Source organism: Myotis davidii, unplaced genomic scaffold, assembly GCF_000327345.1.
Source record: "Myotis davidii unplaced genomic scaffold, ASM32734v1 scaffold368, whole genome shotgun sequence".
NCBI classification, from domain to species: Eukaryota; Metazoa; Chordata; class Mammalia; order Chiroptera; family Vespertilionidae; genus Myotis; species Myotis davidii.
In genome coordinates, this window is record NW_006298786.1 from 507,648 (window position 1) to 515,233 (window position 7,586).

At 47.5% G+C, this 7,586-nt stretch overlaps 1 pseudogene; it reads right to left on the reverse strand.

Annotated features, from left to right (window-relative positions):
- Positions 1 to 5,833: 5,833 nt before the first annotated feature.
- On the reverse strand, positions 5,834 to 7,023 carry LOC102765648 (annotated as a pseudogene).
- Between the last annotated feature and the right edge of the window lie 563 nt (positions 7,024 to 7,586).

The following is a 7,586-nucleotide window of genomic DNA, read 5'->3' on the forward strand; positions in this document are numbered from 1 at the left end:
AGAAGAATACTGCTTATATATGTAGTTCAAGGCTGTGTATGTAGTAAAACTATAAATATGCCCACCTAAGGACGTCCAAACCTGCAGAGAATTTTGTGAGTTTATTGAGCCAAACTGATGACATATGCTGCAGAGCAATATTTCAAATGCTCCCGAAAATAACAGTTTCACAGCTTTTCTTATGCATTTGAAATTAAGGAGAAAGCAAGGTGGGGATTGGCTTATAGGATAGTTAACAAGATTGTATGCTCATATTAATAGCTCCTCTGAGGGGTATTACTTTTGTTTTTTTCAAAGGTCTGTTAACCTAGAGGCACAAGAACAATGGACAGGGCTGGCTTAAAACCCAGTGGCATAGCCTCCCGTCACCTGAGTTGCTCCAGGTGCACTTCCCATGTTGGCCATGTTGCACCTTTCTATTGTAGTTGAGCCTCTATTGCTCTTGGGACATCAATGGGAGGGATTGACCTCTAGGCCAGTTGGCTGAGAGGACCCACTTCCATTACAGTAGAGGATCTGCTATGCAGTTTCCTCCTTCTCCACCCTCCCCCACCCAGACACGACCTTCTTCAGTGGGACTCTGGTGCTCACTGAGTCCATCCCTTGAGTGTGTCGCTCATGGAGGTGGTTGGGTGGTGCTCCAGCATGGTCTAAAGCTGTCCACTGGATAGGCTGGCTAAGGGGTTTTCCCAAAGGTACAGTCCAAGGTCAGCCTCTGCTTTTTCCCTGCCTGGAGCCTCTTGGCATTAGCTACTAAGCAGTCTGCAGATGGTTGCCAGTTGTGCTGGACATGGAGATACCCAGGAGAGGCCAAGCTGTGAACCGAAGCCAGCTACTGCTTAGTACAGAGCTTGAGGCTGCTTAGTGAGAGTTACGGGACATGTTGAGGCCAGATGCTATTTGTTTGGGTTTTGTGGACCTTTGAGATTTTAGAAAAGTCTGCAGCAGGAGCCACGACAGGCCATTTGTATGAAAATATCACTGGAGTCAGCTTGGGTGGGCCTCTAAGTTGGGTGGAGTGAGGTCTCAGGGAATCACCAGACATAGGCAAACAGTGTAAACCAGGTTGATGGAGACTCAGGTATGGCATGAGTGGCTTGTGCCTGCAGGGGAAAGGTAAGCAAAGGAACAATGGCCTCTACTGTGGCGAGCCGGCACGGCCTTGGCATACCCAGCCCCAGGTCGCCTTATGTGCCAGGCCAGCTCAACCTGGTTCAGAGACCCTGAGAGGGGGCAGTGAAGGATTAAGAAAAGACAGACAAGAGAATGAAAGCTGGGTCTCAGTGGGACGCTGCTTCACTGATGGAGAGACAGTGCCAGCGCCCACAAGCTGTGTCTTTATTTTATAGCAGATGCCACGAGACAAAGTAAGGGCGTGATCAAGATATTTACAACATTCTTGTGGGTTTCAGTCCCACTCAATTTACATGCACCTGAACTCTATCACTCCCACATCACTCAGGCACGTGGCCACGTGTTTGGACCATAGGTTCAAGCTTACAACTATAGCTGTTGGCTATAATTGTGCTGGGAGGGCTCTGCCCTCCAAGCTGGGACTTGCACGTGGCAATGATATTTTTATTGATTTCAGAGAGGAAGGGAGAGGGAGAGAGAGATGGAAACATCAATGATGATAGAGAATCATTTATTGGCTGCCTCCTGCATGCCCCCTACTGGGGATCAAGCCCACACCCAGGCATGTGACCCTGACCAGAATTGAACCTGGGACCTTTCAGTCCACAGGCTGATGCTCTATCCACTGAGCAAACCGGCCAGGGCTCTTTTACTTTTTTAAATATATTTTTATTGACTTCAGAGAAGAAGGGAGAGAGAGAGAGAATATATCATTGATTAGCAGCCTCACACACACCCCACACTGGGGATTGAACCCAAAACCTAGGCATGTGCCATGACCTGGAATTGAACAGTGACCTCCTGGTTCATAGGTCTATTCCCAACCACTGAGCCATTCTGGCCAGGCTATAGCATCCCTTTTTCTGTTTCTGTCTTCAATGGTAGTGGAAAATTTTTCTTCCCTAATACATTGTTTCTTGGGTTATTTTTATTATTATTTTTAAAATATGTTTTATTGATTTTTTACAGAGCGGACGGGGAGAGGGATAGAGAGTTAGAAACATCAATGAGAAACATCAATCAGCTGCCTCCTGCACACCCCCTACTGGGGATGTGCCCGCAACCAAGGTACATGCCCTTGATGGGAATTGAACCTGGGACCCTTCAGTCCGCAGGGGGATGCTCCATCCACTAAGCCAAACCGGTTAGGGCTTTATTATTATTATTAAAAGCAGTCCTGATAGGGCTGTTGGAGTCCCAGGCATTCCTCTTAAAGGGCCCCTACACAGATTTGCTGAGACTCACTCACACTGAACAGCAGTAAAAGGCAGGAAAGAGCGAGGCAGAGTATATTAGTACATGGGAGGCTTCACAGGTCCCAGTAAAGGTGGTGCTGTTAAACAGGACTGGGCACTGACCTGGCTGGTTTGGCTCAGTGAGTAGAGCCTTGGCCTGTGGACTGAAGGGTCTCGGGTTTAATTCTGATCAAGGGCACATGTCTTGGTTGCGGACTTGATCCCGGCTCTAGTCTGGGCAACCAATCTATGTGTCTCTCTCACATAGATGTTTTTGTCTCTCCCCCTTCCTTCCACTCTCTAAAAATCAGTGGAAAAATATCCCCGGGTGAGCATTAACAAAATAAAAACAAACGAACAAAAGAAAACTGGACTGGGTACTGCCTATCACTTTATTGTGTTTACACTGTGTGAGAAAACCAACTGAACACCATTCGCCTAATTAAGGACTCTCCGTGAATGCCAGGAAGGAGGAGGCTCTGAAGAAGCAAGGGACTGCTAATTTGGGAAAACCTGCAGTGTGTGATGGCGTGGTACGATGGTTTCTGAGAATCAGCAGCCATGGCTGGGCAGGCTGGTCATTCTAGAGATGAAGAGGAAGAGGTAGGGCCATAGTGGCCAAGTTTCACCTCTCAAGGCCTTCAGGGCTTCTCATAATTTAAGTAGATGTGAGCCATGTGTTTATAGAATCATTATGCTCATTTTACGTTCAAAAACGAAGTTTGAAGAGCTTAAGTGTATTCTCCAAGGCTAGTCTGACTCCAGAGCCCCTAGCCTTACCTCTGTCCAGTACCTCACTTTGCAATGCAAACTCACTAAGCCCTCAATCAGCCCATGAAGTTGGCACTGCTGATATTCTGTTATACCCCGGGGGAGCAGGGTGTGGAGAGCAGTTAGGATGTAGCGAAGAGGCAGGATAGTTACATGTTAGGAGAATTTTTGACAAGTGGGAAAAGGGAAACGGAGGCAAATGGTTAGACAAATAGGGCCAAACAAGTCAAGCAAATTACAGCCAGCTAGTTAACCACAAGAACTTGTCTTCCCCAACCAAGGACACTTGAGAGTAAGTGATTTACACCACTCCTCTCTAACCAGCGAATAAAGAATTTAAATCACCCTGATCTGGGAGATAAATAACAGACCCATTTAGTGCCATCAGTGCCAGCCAAACCCAAGGACAGATGAAATCAGGGGCTAAATAACAAACAACAAAAAAACCCAATTAGACCAAACAAATCCAAGATCGAGACAAAGCTGACCAGAAAATGACCCTGGCTCCTCTATGCCCTCATTTTGTTGCATCAATATACTAAAAAGTACAACTGAAAACCCATGAATATTCTGCTGCAACCCTCCCCTAGGGTTCCCTCCTACAAAAGAGGGATAAAGGCCTCTGGGCCATAAATTGCAGTGTTTGTTGAATGTGCCTGGGGGTGAGACGGGGTGGGGAGGGTACAAAGGGTGGGGAAGGAGCATGAATGGGTGAGCAGGGGAGGTCAGCGTTTCCTCCCTTCACTAGTCCCTCTACTGTCAACTGGCCTGCACCGCCCAGGAGCCTGCTAAGTGCCAGCAAGGAGCTGGTCTTGGTTCTGCTGAGCTGACTCCCCTGAGCACTGAAGCCACAGGCGTCCACACTAAGTTAGAGTAAGTTGTCTGTCCGCCAGGCTGGGTCGAAGCCCAGGAATGATCTCTCGGCCCTCCAACTGGATCAGCTTCCACGGGACAGAGCCAGATGGAAGGAAACCCTGAGTCAGTGTTGTTTCAGGCAAGTGCTACAGAGTTTTATGGATGTGAAAGTACACATTCTGTACAAAGGAGAACACACAGATTCTCCTAGAGAAAGAAGGGACACAGGGAAGCTGTAAGGCTGTGCCCCCCAGAGCAGAGGCAGCACCTCGCCTGTCCTGGGGAAAGCTCTGCGATGAACTGATTTGTGCCAGGAAATCCCAGAAAGGACTAGGAATTGGAGTGCCCAGGGCCTTCTGAAGGTGGGCGCTCATTCGGGGCTGGAGGATTGCCTGGGAATCCAGGACAGTAGCCGCCAGGGCCTTCCTGCTGGAGAACCCTCCCACAGGCCCTCAGCCTTCTGTGGGGCTTAGTGTTTCTGCATCCCTTGTTTCTTCCTGGGTCTTCTCTGTTTCTTCCCTTTGGTCTCTGAGTTGTTCAATTTTTATTTCTATATCTAATGCCTCCCTGTGTTTGCTTATCTCTGAAATTTCTGTGGCTCCAGACGTCTTCTTTGTGTTTCCCTCCAAGCCAGGCACAGCAACTCCCCCCAGGCCACAGTCCCCCCTGGCCCATCATTTACCCACCCTGGCCCCACTGGGGCCTGGCCTCTGAGTCAGGCAGGTAAGGGCACAGCATCCCCAGGTGTTCACCTTGGGAAACGGAACTGAGCCCATCTCCACTGGCCAGAAGGTGGCAGTGAAGGACTGTTGCAGCATTATTCCTGCCTCCCACTAATTCTCACAAGTTAGGTTTACAGCGTTACTAGTCTAACTTTTTGGACCCGTTTCCTCTACTCTAACTTGGGGATAATAGAATAATTTTCTGCTGGAGGTAATTTGAAAGGAGGTGCTCACCTGGCACATACTGAGTGCTCAGTGCTGATTCTGTGCCCTTGTCATCACTTTCTCACGTTTCTCATCCAGCCTCACCGCTGGCTGGTGCTGCCCCCTTGGGCATGTGCTCCCATGGGGGCCCGAGGGCACAGCACTGGACAGGACCACTCTCTTGACCTGATGAGCTTTTGGTGGGAAAAACTTTTCAGACTCCAGATGCCTTAACAATTGTACTTAACTTAAATATCTGAGCGTATATTTTTTGAATCATGGTATCTATGTGATCTGTCAAGAAATCTGAAGAAATGAGCTCTACACTTAGTGTCCATTTAAACATTATATTTATCTAATCACTATATACATACAAATGTATGCCTTTACCAATCTACAGAGATAGCATGTGTGCATATATGCATATTTGTACCATTTCTCTCCCTTAGAGCTAATTTTAACGCTATGCTACACTTCTGTCATTCTTTCAATACTTATGTAACCACTATACTTCTCTAACCATTCCATGTATTTATATATAATTTTTATTAAACTAGTCTATATTTCTTTTTGGTGTTGTTGTTTAAACCAGTTTACATGTGTATCTGTAGGAAGATAGATGTGTAATACATTTCTTGAATGTCTGGCATGTCAGATTCCCTCTGTGCTTTATAAAACATGGTTTAGCCCTAGCTGGTTTGGCTCAGTGGATAGAGCATCGGCCTGCGGAGTGAACGGTCCCCGGTTTGATTCTGGTCAAGGGCGCATGCTGGGGTTGCAGGCTCCATCCCCAGCGGCGGGCATGCAAGAGGCAGCGGATCAGTGATTCTCTCTCATTATTGATGTTTCTATCTCTCCCTCTCCCGTCCTCTCTGAAATCAACAAAAATATATTTAAAAAATGTTTTATATAGTACATGCTCATATCCCTTTTATATTTGAAGGTCAAATGGTCATAGCTGACATAATTTAGGTTCTTCAGCCACTCAAAGTAAGATGCTGTCACCAAACCAGCATTCAAGTAGAGATCTGGAATGACCACAGTGTTCCTCTCCAGGAAAATTTGATCAGCTTCTGGAATTGTCAGTCCATTGGCACCTTCAGCAATGATCTTGGCTTTGGTACTGGGTGAATTGGACTTGGTCAGCTGCTTCTCACTGGCAGCAGGGATCAGCATGTCAAAATTGGCCTCAAAGATGTTCCCTTCATAAAGCATTGTCCTTGGGGTGGCCCAGGATAGAACTATGTTGCAATTGGAAGTCTTCCAGTTCCTTTGGGTCAGTACCATCTGGATTCCACATGCTCCCATCAGATTCACCAACACCAGTACATTTAGCACCAAAGTGATGCATATATCTCAGCGTGCAGGCCCACATTGCCAAATCCCTGAACAACAAATGCTTTATCTCCAAACCCTGGTGTCATCCCTAAAATGCTCATGGAAGAAACTTCACTGGTGAAGTTTCCAATCCCATGGAACACTCCCTGGAGAGTAGCAGAGATCCACCTGTCTATGGAATCCACCCCGACTGATGGGCTGCCAGAGAAGGCATGGGCATTAATACCATAGTGCCCAGGGGTGCTAGCGTAGGTGTCAGCACTCCAGGACATGTCCAGCTGGCCCGTGCTCATGCCTGGGGCAGGCACATCACTGCCAGGACCAATCATGCCCTTCTTTACCAGCGCCATGGTGAGCCTCCTTGTGATCGTTTCAATTCATGATCAGTAGTTCTTGGGATTGACCTTAACACCAGCTTTGGCACCCCCAAATGGCACATCAACCACTGCCCGCTTATGTCATCAGAGAAGCCAACGCTTTCACTTCCTCTACATTCACATCAGTGCTGTAACGAACACCTTCGCAGTGCTGGCTGTGCTGGGCCAGGTAGCCCTCAAGGACCTCCCTGGAGCCATCACACCAGATGGGGACGGAGAAGATCGGCACCTGGTTTCAGGGAGTGATGATCGCAGGATACCACCCACCCCGTTCCGCTTCTGCTCCTCGCTCTCCTGGGTCTTGAGGTCCTCCACCAGCTTGAAGAAGTTGGGGGCTTTCCCAGTCAGCACCACCTTGCTGTAGTGTTGCCGGAAAGGCAGGAACCTGATTCACAGATCATCGCTCCATCACTAAGCCGTGCCAGCTGGGCAAGACCTTCTTATTCTGATTCCTGGTCTTGCATTGGTGGATACACTTCCATTTATTTGAGTTTTGTTGCTGATGAACATGTAGGCAGTTTCTGAAATAGGGCTATTAAGAATAGTGCTGTTGTAAATGCTAAGAGTTTTCTTTCCATTTGCAACAGCATGGATGGACCTGGAGAGCATTATCCTAAGTGAAATAAGCCAGTCAGAGAAGGTTAAGTATCACATAATCTCACTCATTTGTGGGATGTAATGAACAACATAAACTGGTGAGCAAAAATAGATTCAGAGACATGGAAGCATCGAGCAGATCGTCAGAGGGAAGACAGGAGGGTGTGTGTGTGTCGGGGAGTTGGGAGGGAAGAGATCAACCAAAGAAATTGTATGCATATAAGCATAACCCATGGACACAGACAATGGAGGGGGGTGAAGTCTGGGGCTGGGGGTGGGGGCAAGTTGGTAGAGGACAACGGGGAGAAAAGGGGAGATATGTAATACTTTCAATAATAAAGAATTTAAAAAAT